Source organism: Rutidosis leptorrhynchoides, chromosome 10 (genome assembly GCF_046630445.1).
Source record: "Rutidosis leptorrhynchoides isolate AG116_Rl617_1_P2 chromosome 10, CSIRO_AGI_Rlap_v1, whole genome shotgun sequence".
Classification (NCBI taxonomy): Eukaryota; Viridiplantae; Streptophyta; class Magnoliopsida; order Asterales; family Asteraceae; genus Rutidosis; species Rutidosis leptorrhynchoides.
This window is the reverse complement of record NC_092342.1, coordinates 149,328,535-149,344,224: the sequence shown is the minus strand read 5'-3', so window position 1 is coordinate 149,344,224 and position 15,690 is coordinate 149,328,535.

Sequence of the window (15,690 nt, the reverse complement as noted above, 5' to 3'; positions counted from 1 at the left end):
CAATACAACAACAACAGCAATTACAACAATAATCGCAACAATTATCCCAACAATCGCAACATCAATCGCAACTACAACAAACGGCCCAACAACAACAACAACAACAACAACAGCAACTACAACAATCATCCCAACAACAATAATAACCGCAACAACAACAACAATCAGAAGCAGCTATGCCAAAGGTGTGAAAAGAATCACTCGGGGTTCTGCACCAAATTTTGCAACAAGTGTAAAAGAAATGGTCATAGCGCGGCGAAGTGTGAGGTCTACGGACCAGGGGTTAATAGAACGAAAGGAACAAATGGTGTCGGAACGAGTAATGGCGGAGCAAGTAGTGTCGGAGCAAGTTATGCCAATGTAGTTTGTTATAAATGTGGAAAACCGGGCCACATTATTAGAAATTGCCCGAACCAGGAGAACACGAATGGACAAGGCCGTGGAAGAGTTTTCAATATTAATGCGGTAGAGGCACAGGAAGACCCGGAGCTTGTTACGGGTACGTTTCTTATTGACAATAAATCTGCTTACGTTTTATTTGATTCGGGTGCGGATAGAAGCTATATGAGTAGAGATTTTTGTGCTAAATTAAGTTGTCCATTGACGCCTTTGGATAGTAAATTTTTACTCGAATTAGCAAATGGTAAATTAATTTCAGCAGATAATATATGTCGGAATCGAGAAATTAAACTGGTTAGCGAAACATTTAAGATTGATTTGATACCAGTAGAGTTAGGGAGTTTTGATGTGATAATCGGTATGGACTGGTTGAAAGAAGTGAAAGCGGAGATCGTTTGTTACAAAAATGCAATTCGCATTATACGAGAAAAAGGAAAACCCTTAATGGTGTACGGAGAAAAGGGCAACACGAAGCTACATCTTATTAGTAATTTGAAGGCACAAAAACTAATAAGAAAAGGTTGCTATGCTGTTCTAGCACACGTCGAGAAAGTACAAACTGAAGAAAAGAGCATCAATGATGTTCCCATTGCAAAAGAATTTCCCGATGTATTTCCGAAAGAATTACCGGGATTACCCCCACATCGATCCGTTGAATTTCAAATAGATCTTGTACCAGGAGCTGCACCAATAGCTCGTGCTCCTTACAGACTCGCACCCAGCGAGATGAAAGAACTACAAAGCCAATTACAAGAACTTTTAGAGCGTGGTTTCATTCGACCAAGAACATCACCGTGGGGAGCTCCTGTTTTGTTTGTCAAGAAGAAAGATGGTACATTCAGGTTGTGTATCGACTACCGAGAGTTGAACAAACTTACCATCAAGAACCGCTACCCACTACCGAGAATCGACGACTTATTTGATCAACTACAAGGCTCGTCTGTTTATTCAAAGATTGACTTACGTTCCGGGTATCATCAAATGCGGGTGAAAGAAGATGATATTCCAAAGACTACTTTCAGAACACGTTACGGTCATTACGAGTTTATGGTCATGCCGTTTGGTTTAACTAATGCACCAGCTGTGTTCATGGACCTTATGAACCGAGTGTGTGGACCATACCTTGACAAGTTTGTCATTGTTTTCATTGATGACATACTTATTTACTCAAAGAATGACCAAGAACACGGTGAACATTTGAGAAAGGTGTTAGAAGTATTGAGGAAGGAAGAATTGTACGCTAAGTTTTCAAATGTGCATTTTGGTTGGAAGAAGTTCAATTCCTCGGTCACATAGTGAACAAAGAAGGTATTAAGGTGGATCCGGCAAAGATAGAAACTGTTGAAAAGTGGGAAACCCCGAAAACTCCGAAACACATACGCCAGTTTTTAGGACTAGCTGGTTACTACAGAAGGTTCATCCAAGACTTTTCCAGAATAGCAAAACCCTTGACTGCATTAACGCATAAAGGGAAGAAATTTGAATGGAATGATGAACAAGAGAAAGCGTTTCAGTTATTGAAGAAAAAGCTAACTACGGCACCTATATTGTCATTGCCTGAAGGGAATGATGATTTTGTGATTTATTGTGATGCATCAAAGCAAGGTCTCGGTTGTATATTAATGCAACGAACGAAGGTGATTGCTTATGCGTCTAGACAATTGAAGATTCACGAACAAAATTATACGACGCATGATTTGGAATTAGGCGCGGTTGTTTTTTCATTAAAGACTTGGAGGCACTACTTATATGGGGTCAAAAGTATTATATATACCGACCACAAAAGTCTTCAACACATATTTAATCAGAAACAACTGAATATGAGGCAGCGTAGGTGGATTGAATTATTGAATGATTATGACTTTGAGATTCGTTACCACCCGGGGAAGGCAAATGTGGTAGCCGATGCCTTGAGCAGGAAGGACAGAGAACCCATTCGAGTAAAATCTATGAATATAATGATTCATAATAACATTACTACTCAAATAAAGGAGGCGCAACAAGGAGTTTTAAAAGAGGAAAATTTAAAGGATGAAATACCCAAAGGATCGGAGAAGCATCTTAATATTCGGGAAGACGGAACCCGGTATAGGGCTGAAAGGATTTGGGTACCAAAATTTGGAGATATGAGAGAAATGGTACTTAGAGAAGCTCATAAAACCAGATACTCAATACATGCTGGAACGGGGAAGATGTACAAGGATCTCAAGAAACATTTTTGGTGGCCGGGTATGAAAGCCGATGTTGCTAAATACGTAGGAGAATGTTTGACGTGTTTTAAGGTCAAAGCTGAGCATCAGAAACCATCAGGTCTACTTCAACAACCCGAAATCCCGGAATGGAAATGGGAAAACATTACCATGGATTTCATCACTAAATTGCCAAGGACTGCAAGTGGTTTTGATACTATTTGGGTAATAGTTGATCGTCTCACCAAATCAGCACACTTCCTACCAATAAGAGAAGATGACAAGATGGAGAAGTTAGCACGACTGTATTTGAAGGAAGTCGTCTCCAGACATGGAATACCAATCTCTATTATCTCTGATAGGGATGGCAGATTTATTTCAAGATTCTGGCAGACATTACAGCAAGCATTAGGAACTCGTCTAGACATGAGTACTGCCTATCATCCACAAACTGATGGGCAGAGCGAAAGGACGATACAAATGCTTGAAGACATGCTACGAGCATGTGTTATTGATTTCGGAAACAGTTGGGATCGACATCTACCGTTAGCAGAATTTTCCTACAACAACAGCTACCATTCAAGCATTGAGATGGCGCCATTTGAAGCACTTTATGGTAGAAAGTGCAGGTCTCCGATTTGTTGGAGTGAAGTGGGGGATAGACAGATTACGGGTCCGGAGATTATACAAGAAACTACCGAGAAGATCATCCAAATTCAACAACGGTTGAAAACCGCCCAAAGTTAACAAAAGAGCTACGCTGACATTAAAAGAAAAGATATAGAATTTGAAATTGGAGAGATGGTCATGCTTAAAGTTGCACCTTGGAAAGGCGTTGTTCAATTTGGTAAACGAGGGAAATTAAATCCAAGGTATATTGGACCATTCAAGATTATTGATCGTGTCGGACCAGTAGCTTACAGACTTGAGTTACCTCAACAACTCGTGGCTGTACATAACACTTTCCACGTCTCGAATTTGAAAAAATGTTTTGCTAAAGAAGATCTCACTATTCCGTTAGATGAAATCCAAATCAACGAAAAACTTCAATTCATCGAAGAACCCGTCGAAATAATGGATCGTGAGGTTAAAAGACTTAAGCAAAACAAGATACCAATTGTTAAGGTTTGATGGAATGCTCGTAGAGGACCTGAGTTCACCTGGGAGCATGAAGATTAGATGAAGAAGAAATACCCGCATCTATTTCCAGAAGATTCGTCAACACCTTCAACAGCTTAAAATTTCGGGACGAAATTTATTTAACGGGTAGGTACTGTAGTGACCCGAACTTTTCCATGTTTATATATATTAATTGAGATTGATATTTACATGATTAAATGTTTCCAACATGTTAAGCAATCAAACTTGTTAAGACTTGATTAATTGAAATATGTTTCATATAGACAATTGACCACCCAAGTTGATCGGTGATTCACGAACGTTAAAACTTGTAAAAACTATATGATGACATATATATGGATATATATATATATATATATATATATATATATATATATATATATATATATATATATAGTTAACATGATACTATGATAAGAAAACATATCATAAAGTATATTAACAATGAACTACATATGTAAAAACAAGACTACTAACTTAATGATTTTTAAACGAGACATATATGTAACGATTATCGTTGTAAAGACATTTAATGTATATATATCATATTAAGAGATATTCATACATGATAATATCATGATAATATAATAATTTAAAATCTCATTTGATATTATAAACATTGGGTTAACAACATTTAACAAGATCGTTAACCTAAAGGTTTCAAAACAACACTTACATGTAACGACTAACGATGACTTAACGACTCAGTTAAAATGTATATACATGTAGTGTTTTAATATGTATTTATACACTTTTGAAAGACTTCAATACACTTATCAAAATACTTCTACTTAACAAAAATGCTTACAATTACATCCTCGTTCAGTTTCATCAACAATTCTACTCGTATGCACCCGTATTCGTACTCGTACAATACACAGCTTTTAGATGTATGTACTATTGGTATATACACTCCAATGATCAGCTCTTAGCAGCCCATGTGAGTCACCTAACACATGTGGGAACCATCATTTGGCAACTAGCATGAAATATCTCATAAAATTACAAAAATATGAGTAATCATTCATGACTTATTTACATGAAAACAAAATTACATATCCTTTATATCTAATCCATACACCAACGACCAAAAACACCTACAAACACTTTCATTCTTCAATTTTCTTCATCTAATTGATCTCTCTCAAGTTCTATCTTCAAGTTCTAAGTGTTCTTCATAAATTCCAAAAGTTCTAGTTTCATAAAATCAAGAATACTTTCAAGTTTGCTAGCTCACTTCCAATCTTGTAAGGTGATCATCCAACCTCAAGAAATCTTTGTTTCTTACAGTAGGTTATCATTCTAATACAAGGTAATAATCATATTCAAACTTTGGTTCAATTTCTATAACTATAACAATCTTATTTCAAGTGATGATCTTACTTGAACTTGTTTTCGTGTCATGATTCTGCTTCAAGAACTTCGAGCCATCCAAGGATCCATTGAAGCTAGATCCATTTTTCTCTTTTCCAGTAGGTTTATCCAAGGAAATTAAGGTAGTAATGATGTTCATAACATCATTCGATTCATACATATAAAGCTATCTTATTCGAAGGTTTAAACTTGTAATCACTAGAACATAGTTTAGTTAATTCTAAACTTGTTCGCAAACAAAAGTTAATCCTTCTAACTTGACTTTTAAAATCAACTAAACACATGTTCTATATCTATATTATATGCTAACTTAATGATTTAAAACCTGGAAACACGAAAAACACCGTAAAACCGGATTTACGCCGTCGTAGTAACACCGCGGGCTGTTTTGGGTTAGTTAATTAAAAACTATGATAAACTTTGATATAAAAGTTGTTATTCTGAGAAAATGATTTTTATTATGAACATGAAACTATATCCAAAAATTATGGTTAAACTCAAAGTGGAAGTATGTTTTCTAAAATGGTCATCTAGACGTCGTTCTTTCGACTGAAATGACTACCTTTATAAAAACGACTTGTAACTTATTTTTACAACTATAAACCTATACTTTTTCTGTTTAGATTCATAAAATAGAGTTCAATATGAAACCATAGCAATTTGATTCACTCAAAACGGATTTAAAATGAAGAAGTTATGGGTAAAACAAGATTGGATAATTTTTTTCATTTTAGCTACGTGAAAATTGGTAACAAATCTATTCCAACCATAACTTAATCAACTTGTATTGTATATTATGTAATCTTGAGATACCATAGACACGTATATAATGTTTCGACCTATCATGTCGACACATCTATATATATTTCGGAACAACCATAGACACTCTATATGTGAATGTTGGAGTTAGCTATACAGGGTTGAGGTTGATTCCAAAATATATATAGTTTGAGTTGTGATCAATACTGAGATACGTATACACTGGGTCGTGGATTGATTTAAGATAATATTTATCGATTTATTTCTGTACATCTAACTGTGGACAACTAGTTATAGGTTACTAACGAGGACAGCTGACTTAATAAACTTAAAACATCAAAATATATTAAAAGTGTTGTAAATATATTTTGAACATACTTTAATATATATGTATATATTGTTATAGGTTCGTGAATCAACAGTGGCCAAGTCTTACTTCCCGATGAAGTAAAAATCTGTGAAAGTGAGTTATAGTCCCACTTTTAAAATCTAATATTTTTGGGATGAGAATACATGCAGGTTTTATAAATGATTTACAAAATAGACACAAGTACGTGAAACTACATTCTATGGTTGAATTATCGAAATCGAATATGCCCCTTTTTATTAAGTCTGGTAATCTAAGAATTAGGGAACAGACACCCTAATTGACGCGAATCCTAAAGATAGATCTATTGGGCCTAACAAACCCCATCCAAAGTACCGGATGCTTTAGTACTTCGAAATTTATATCATATCCGAAGGGTGTCCCGGAATGATGGGGATATTCTTATATATGCATCTTGTTATTGTCGGTTACCAGGTGTTCACCATATGAATGATTTTTATCTCTATGTATGGGATGTGTATTGAAATATGAAATCTTGTGGTCTATTGTTACGATTTGATATATATAGGTTAAACCTATAACTCACCAACATTTTTGTTGACGTTTTAAGCATGTTTATTCTCAGGTGATTATTAAGAGCTTCCGCTGTCGCATACTTAAATAAGGACGAGATTTGGAGTCCATGTTTGTATGATATTGTGTAAAAACTGCATTCAAGAAACTGATTTCGATGTAACATATTTGTATTGTAAACCATTATGTAATGGTCGTGTGTAAACAGGATATTTTAGATTATCATTATTTGATAATCTACGTAAAGCTTTTTAAACCTTTATTTATGAAATAAAGGTTATGGTTTGTTTTAAAAATGAATGCAGTCTTTGAAAAACGTCTCATATAGAGGTCAAAACCTCGCAACGAAATCAATTAATATGGAACGTTTTTAATCAATAAGAACGGGACATTTCAAATATTTGGTCCCATTGCAAGGTACTGTCCTATATATGCCATGAATGACTCCAAGTAATATCTTTAAAATGAGCAAATGCACAGCGGAAGGTTTCTTTCATACCTGAGAATAAACATACTTAAAAGTGTCAACCAAAAGGTTGGTGAGTTCATAGGTTTATCATAACTATCATTTCAATATTTTAATAGACCACAAGATTTCCGTTTATAAATATATGTACACTCGCAAGTGTATAAAAGTATTCTATAAGTTGTTGAGCGCTTCGGTAACCATACTTAACCATTAATGTGGCATATTCTTTTTATTATGAAATCTCCCTACACCGTACCAAGTGTAGTAAAAACGAAGTACTATGCAACCGTTTACGATACTAGAGCGACTAGCCCGGTTGGGGTTGTCAAACCCGATAGATCTATCAATAGGATTCGCGCTTACATGTTCTTCCAACATGTAAATATTAGTTACCAAGCTATTAGGGAAGATATGTAAGGTGGTACAACTCAATGTAGAATACTCCTTCCGTCCCAGATTAATTGTCCCCAGACAAAAAGCACACAGTTTAAGAAATGTCATTATCACACTGTACTTTTTCTGTACTTTTTTCTTACTTTACTGTTTTACCCTCAACTAATTAATTAGAAATCCCTCTCACCTTTGTAATTTAATTAATTCATTAGGGACAATATTGTAAACTTTATCAAATTTACTTTCCATATTTGGAAGTGGACAATTAATCTGGGACGTCCCAAAAAGGAATACTGGACAATTAATCCGGGACGGAGGGAGTATATTTTAAGTACTAGTGTCTATTTCGTCAAACATAAAAGCAGCGCATGTATTCTCAGCCCAAAAATATATATTGCAAAAGCAATTAAAAAGGGAGCAAATGAAACTCACCATACTGTATTTTGTAGTAAAAATACATATGACGGCATTGTACAAGTGTAGGGTTGGTCTCGGATTCACGAACCTATATAAAGTTAATATATTAACACATATCCCATTTAATCAACTAAGTTTACTTATATTTTATAATTTATTAAAATTAGTATCTTTAAATATAATTACACTTATAATAAATATAAATATATGTTATATAATTTAATTAAAGTCTTATCAATATAAATGGTGATATATTAGTTAAAAACATATTAGTATGTAATATTAGTTGTCTTGTAATATAGTTTTATATAGATAACATTTGTTTGTTAAAAAAATAATAATTATAATAATACTAAAATAATAATAGTAATGATAATAATAATAATAATAAAAATGATAATACTTTTAATATGATAATACTAATAATAAGAGGATAAAAATGTTATATGTTAATAATGATAATAATAATAATAAAAGTGATAAAAATAATAGTAATAATAATAATAATGTCAGTATAAATAATAATACTTATAATGATAGTGAGAATGATATTTTAATAAAAATAATTTTGTTAATAATAATAATTTCAACAATGATAATTTTAGAGATAATACTAATAACAATATTAATAATAACAACAGTAATAATAATCCTAATGTTCATGATGATGATGATAATAATAATAATAATAATAATAATAATAATAATAATAATAATAATAATAATAATAATAATAATAATAATAATAATAATAATAATAATAATAATAATAATAATAACAATAATAATAAAAATAATAATAATAATACCTTAAAGAAAAAGTTCCAATAAAAGAAGTGCGCTTGCCCGGGCTCGAACCCATGACCTCCCGCTTATATCAAAACACCCTTAATCATGCTTCTATCTTTACATTTCTATTTTATTTCATACATCAATTCCATTTAAACCATTATTTCCATTTTCCTTCAACTTCTTCATAACTCTAATCATCATCATAAGTCCTACTTCCTCGTGTATTATTATCAACATGGAATATCATTACTTTTACAGTCCACTCGAAAATGGGTCACGGCCCAATTCTCAAGCTGAGTCCACGGCCCAACAGAAAATGTAATAATCTTGGCCCATTAAAATAGATGTGCTGTGATTCAGTTCTAAAAAGAAAAAAAAAATGTTTTGCAGAAGCCTTGATCCGAACTCAAGACCAATCGTTTAACAACACCCTTCCCAACCATTGAAGCACTTGTATTTTTTTTTCTTTTAGTAATCATAATTATTTTTATTTACTCCGTAATTAATCTATTTCTTCTTCTTTAACATAATCTTATTCTCGATCATCATCAATCACGGTCGCAAGTCATCATCAACGTTTATCATCATCATCCTTCATTATGTTTCTTCATCATACATCGTGTTTATCATTATCATCATATTTATTCGTTAACCCATAAAATGAACCAGAAATTTATATAGCGATTTGCATCAGTTCGCGACAGAAGTAGTTGCAGCAGTCTGTAGAGGCTCTCATGGTGGTGACTGCTATTGGGTGTCGACAAGCAAACATAAAATAGAAGTGGTGATGGAGAGTGGTGGTAGGGTGAACGAAAGAACGGAAAAAAATAGATATAGAGAGAGAGACGTAGAGAGAGGGAGATGGTGGTTAGCGGTGGTGATCGGTGGTTGTCATGGTGGTAACTTCATGGAGGTTTGTAGGGTGGTGTATGATGGTTGTGGTGTTCGGTTATGATCAAGACAGGAAAAGAAGAATGAAGGAAGAAGGATACTAGAATTAATGAGGGTGGCGGTTCTTGGTTTGCAGGGTGGTTTCCGGAGGTTGCAGGTGGCCGGTGGTGGTCAGGAGATGGAGATGATGGTTGTTGGTGATCGAAGAAGAAGATTGATTGTGGGTCTTGATAATGAATCGTTTGAATGTATATAACGATATATACATATATATTGATTTATATATATAAATTAATAATTATAATATTAATTAATTAAATTAAATAATAATATTTAGGATCACATGAATCACAATATTTAGTTAGCAGCCTTACTCTGCCGACACTTTCACACTGTTAGTATATCGTGGTCCATTGCTTAAACAGTTAATGTCTAAAAGTGTTCCTAAAATTCCCAAATTTTTAAATTAAGACCATTTATTTATTCTGGTCATTACATGTTTGAAACCTGATAAAAAAGATTCAATAATTGTTAATTTTCTGTTCCAATTTATATGTACGGAGTACAAAAACTTAGATTGAAATGGTAAAAAAAATATTTATCAAAACTATTATCTTTTTAACAAAATTTTGGAACAACTTTTATTTTAAAACTTCTTATATATATATTAGACCTATTTTAAAAATAATTAAACGTCAACCGAAAGTTACAGACATTTACTATTTAAGCTCAAAATTAATTATATTTAATATACACTATGTATATATATAAACAGTTTTAAATAACAAAATTTACTATGCAAATAACTATATATTAAATAATTAGATTAAATATAACAGTATATATATATACAAGAAATATACATATAAAATAATAGTTTTTATTACAATGTATTTTATTTTACATATTTATTTATAACAATAAATGTACATAATAGTTTATTAATGTTCATGTTATTATATATATATATATATATATATATATATATATATATACATATATTTATATATACACATATTTATATATATCCACATATTTACAAGCAATGGTTTGTGAATCATCGGGCACAATCGAAGGTCACATGAATATATGAAAATAGTTCAAACTTTTTGAGACAACTTTTCAGACTTTGCTTATCATGTCGAAATCATACCAAGATTAAGTTTAAATTTGGTCGGAAATTTCCGGGTCGTCACAAATTAGGGTTGGAGTAAATGTGAAATAATAAATACGGGCTTTAAATAGAGGCGTGAAGACAAACAGTTGATGTTAATCGAATGGACTACAAATCGCCACGTGTCAAGCACATATAATATGCGGGAAAATGCAAAATTAAATAAAATTGAAATTTAAAATTCGAAAAAGTAAGTGTTCGGATAATCATAAAAAAGGAACTGTTACCACAAGGACACAGACGGATGTGGCAGGTTTTTGTTCCCTAGGAAAAAGGCACTCTTTATACAAAAGAAAGGATCGAAAAGCATAAAAGATAGTAATTTTGGAAGCTTTTAGCATTATCCGTCTAGCGCTTAGCAGGCCGCTCAGCATCATGCGTAAGCCCTGTAGGCAGCTTCTATGCTTAAGACCTTTTGATTAAGCACGTGAGAGGCACGCAGCCACACAGCAGGCCAAAGGCGGTTCCAGATATATCGCATTACTGAATTAATCAGCGAGTTTGACACGTGTTCCCGAGAGGTCGAGGTTTGGGTGTTTGATGGGTGGGCGAGAGGTCGAGGGTTCAAATCCGGATTGTGGCAATTTTTTTTAGGGAAGCTTTTAAATGGTATAATCTTTTAAATTTTATTATTATTATTATTATTATTATTATTATTATTATTATTAATTATTATCATTATTATTATTTATTATCATTATTATTGTTGTTAATGTTGTTAATACTAATTATTATTATTATTATTATTGTTTTTGATATGATAAGTATTATTATTATTAACATTATTATTATGATTATTATCATTATCATTATTAGTATTATTATTATGATTATTAACATAAATGTCATTCTTAACAATATCATTATTATTATTAGTATTATCATTATCACTATTATCATTAGTAGTAAAATTATTAAAGTTATTATTATTATTATTAGTATTATTATTATTACCCTTATTACTAAAGTAATTTTATTTTCAAACATGTCGTTTTTGTTAAAACTAATATTATCATTAAAAGTAACATCTTTACTATCATTATTATTAGTAGTAGTAGTATGATCAATATTAATATTATTAAAAGTATTATGATTATGACAATAAAAGTTTTAAAGATATTATCATTAAGATTATAAGGATATATATATAAATGTATGGATTTAAAAACTAAGGATAAAATTTTAATTTAAGTGAATTACTAATTATTAGTATTATTATTAATAAAATTATTATTATTATTATTATTATTATTAGTACATCATCATTATTACCAAAAACTATCTTTTTAAAATAGATAATTATTTTTTACATAAAATATACTTATTGCACATACTAATATTTCACATAACTATATAAATCAAACTTACTAATATTATTTATTTAAATACGTACTTATAACAAACTATTGATTTTAAATTTAACACTAAACAAAAATGTATATAAATAAATATGGATATATTAATATAACTATATAGATATTAATCATTTTGAATATATACACAAATTAAATATATAATATATAAATTAAGATAATAATATCTAAATTTGTTCAATTACGATTATATGTGTTAATATATATACTTGATATAGGTTCGTGAATCCGAGGCCAACCCTGCATTGTTCAGTTTCGTCGTATGAATATTTTTACTACAAAACAACATCGTATCGTGAGTTTCATGTGCTCCCTTTTTAAATGCTTTTGCAATATATATTTTTGGGACTGAGAATACATGCGCTTTTATAAATATTTTACGAAATAGACACAGGTAATCGAAACTACATTATATGGTTGAATGGATCGAAGGCGAATATGCCCCTTTTAGCCTGGTAATCTAAGAATTAGGGAATTGGCCCCTAATTGACGCGAATCTTAAAGGTAGATCTACGGGAACTAACAACCCCCATTCTAGAATTTAGAATGCTTTAGTACTTCGAAATTTATCATGTCCGATGGGTATCTCGGAATGATGGAGATATTCTATATGCATCTTGTTAATGTCGATTATCAGGTGTTCAATCCATATGAATGATTTTTGTCTCTATACATGGGACGTATATTTATGAGAAATGGAAATGAAAATCTTGTGGTCTATTAAAATGATGAAAATGATCGATTATGATAAACTAATGAACTCACCAACCTTTTGGTTGACACTTTTAAGCATGTTTATTCTCAGGTATGAAAGAAATCTTCCGCTGTGCATTTGCTCATTTTAAAGATATTTCTTGGAGTCATTCATGGCATATTTCAAAAGACGTTGCATTCAAGTCGTTGAGTTCAGTAAAGATTATGATTAAGTAAATGACAGATTAGATCATTTATAGTTGGATATTATGAAATGGTATGCATGTCTGTCAACTTTTGATGTAAAGAAAGTTTGTCTTTTTAAAAACGAATGCAATTTTTGTAAAATGTATCATATAGAGGTCAAGTACCTCACGATGTAATCATATGTTATTGTATTCATTCTTATGGATTAGGACGGGTCTTTACATGTGGTATCAGAGCGGTGGTCTTAGCGAACCAGGTCTGCATTAGTGTATCTAACTGATAGTCGTTAGGATGCATTAGTGAGTCTGGACTTCGATCGTATCTGCATGTCAAAAGTTTTGCTTATCATTTTTGTTGGAAATTGCCTGCTTATCATTTTTAGTCTAGACACATCTTATTGCATTGAGTGCATGAATAGTGTATTGACAAAATTCATATCTTAGCGTATCTGCTAATCGTATCTTAGCGTATGTGTTAGTCTAAACTTTGCCTGACATATACCGTAAATTCCTCCGTAATCTACGAAATCTTTTATTCTATATATATAGATATTCTATGTAGTTAGAATACCACCCGATAGCCGGAAAATCATTTCATATCAAAAAATCCTTCATTCAATCGTACGAAATGGAATTCGTCATTAGTTCAAGTCCCTCAGATTCCGAAATGGAATCCCACTCAAGCTCCGAAAGCAGTGTGACTGGAATAGATCAACCAATCAGCCATCATCTATTCTGGATGAATTGGGGATGGGTTCGTAGCCTTCTCAATCATTGGAGACAAGAAGAAGGTGATCTCTTCCATCCACCACATTGCCCTCTTGGCGAAGAACCTGAAGCACTTACCGGCGAACCTATTCGAGACATCATTTTTTCTCTCATTTCCAGAGTATCTCGGCACGATTATATACTACCTCACATTCTAGATCTTATTCACCCACTCGTCCGAACCACCGATCATCCCGGTGTAATAGAAGAAGTCAACGAGCTTCGCGCTCGGATAGTGGCTTTGGAGAATATGGTGCAAAGGTTACAAAACACCAGCACCAGCAGCATAACCAGTACCACCATCATCAATGCCAACAGTACCATTACCACCCCCAGTCACAACCGCGTCGTAAACCTCAACTTTACAATCTGTACCTCGAGCCTCAACGTCATACGCACCATAGAGTACCAACAACAATAACCGATGAAGTATTAATCCATCACTTCATTGGAGAAACCTTCTACGGCGAATACGTAATCTCTAAAGTATTAGAGATTATCTATTCTAACCCTAACCATAAATCAGATGAGTGAACCAAAATGATAGAAGGAAGAATAGAAACCCTGACAAGAATGGTGCGTGATTTACAAGCAAGACTTATTTTACCAACAGCATCAACAGTACCGTTAGCATCATTAGCATAGTCAAAGCCGTTAGCATCGTCAGAATCAGCAGCATCAATAACATCACAAGCCCTGCCAGTTCAAGAATCACCGTGGACATTATTACGAATCAACAACGATTATATTGTAGCAATGAATTATGAAGTATTAACTCAATTCCTCTTAAGAGTTTATATGTATATCTTATATATATAAATTTTGAAACATCATAAATCTTTTCATACTAAGCTATTATGTATGAATTGAAAATGGGTAAATACTGCTCAGTTAAATTCATATTACTAATATGCTATAATCCTTCGATTAACGACTTAACTATCACTAACCACAATCTCTGTTCCAACTCAATGAATCTCGTTTCATAATAATTCAAGTGTATTATTCAATTACATGTTTGATTTTACACTTTCGATATACTCAAAACTTTCTAGAAAACATTATTCATATCTTGCAAAGTTCACAAGAATTTCACGAACACCAACATCATGCATCAACAAATAACGAAGTATTGATTCATAATTTCAATTTCATTGAAGAAATACTTCGTAAAAGTTATGTAAATTTGGGGATTATTCCATTCCAGTTCCAACCGTAAATCAAATGAGTTTAATTTAATATTAACTCATTAAATCTATACTACATCTGAAGAAAATATACATACATATATATTTTCATAAGGACTGTAATAAAATTCTTTTGTACAAAATATTAATTGTGAAATTTTTTTAACGGGTAGGTAATACCCGAGAGATATATAAATTCACAATTAATATGTTACATACTTCGATTCCGATTCAACAAATCATCCACTATACTCCCTATTTTCACAACTATATACATTTGTTTATAGAAATCAAAACAACCATACTCATTCAAACCCAGTTACATATTCTGATTTTGAAACCTCAAAATTCAATTGATATAACCGGTATCACCACTCTTAGATTTCTACATCTTTTAAAGCTATACTTTGACTTCAAAACTGTGATAGAACAACATTTCTATTCATAAAATACTTGTATCATTCAAACTCCTAGAACATCGTATGATTACAAACTGTGTTTAAACCCTTCGAAATTCCTGAAGACACTTCAAATAATGAACAATCGAGATGATGATCCAACCACA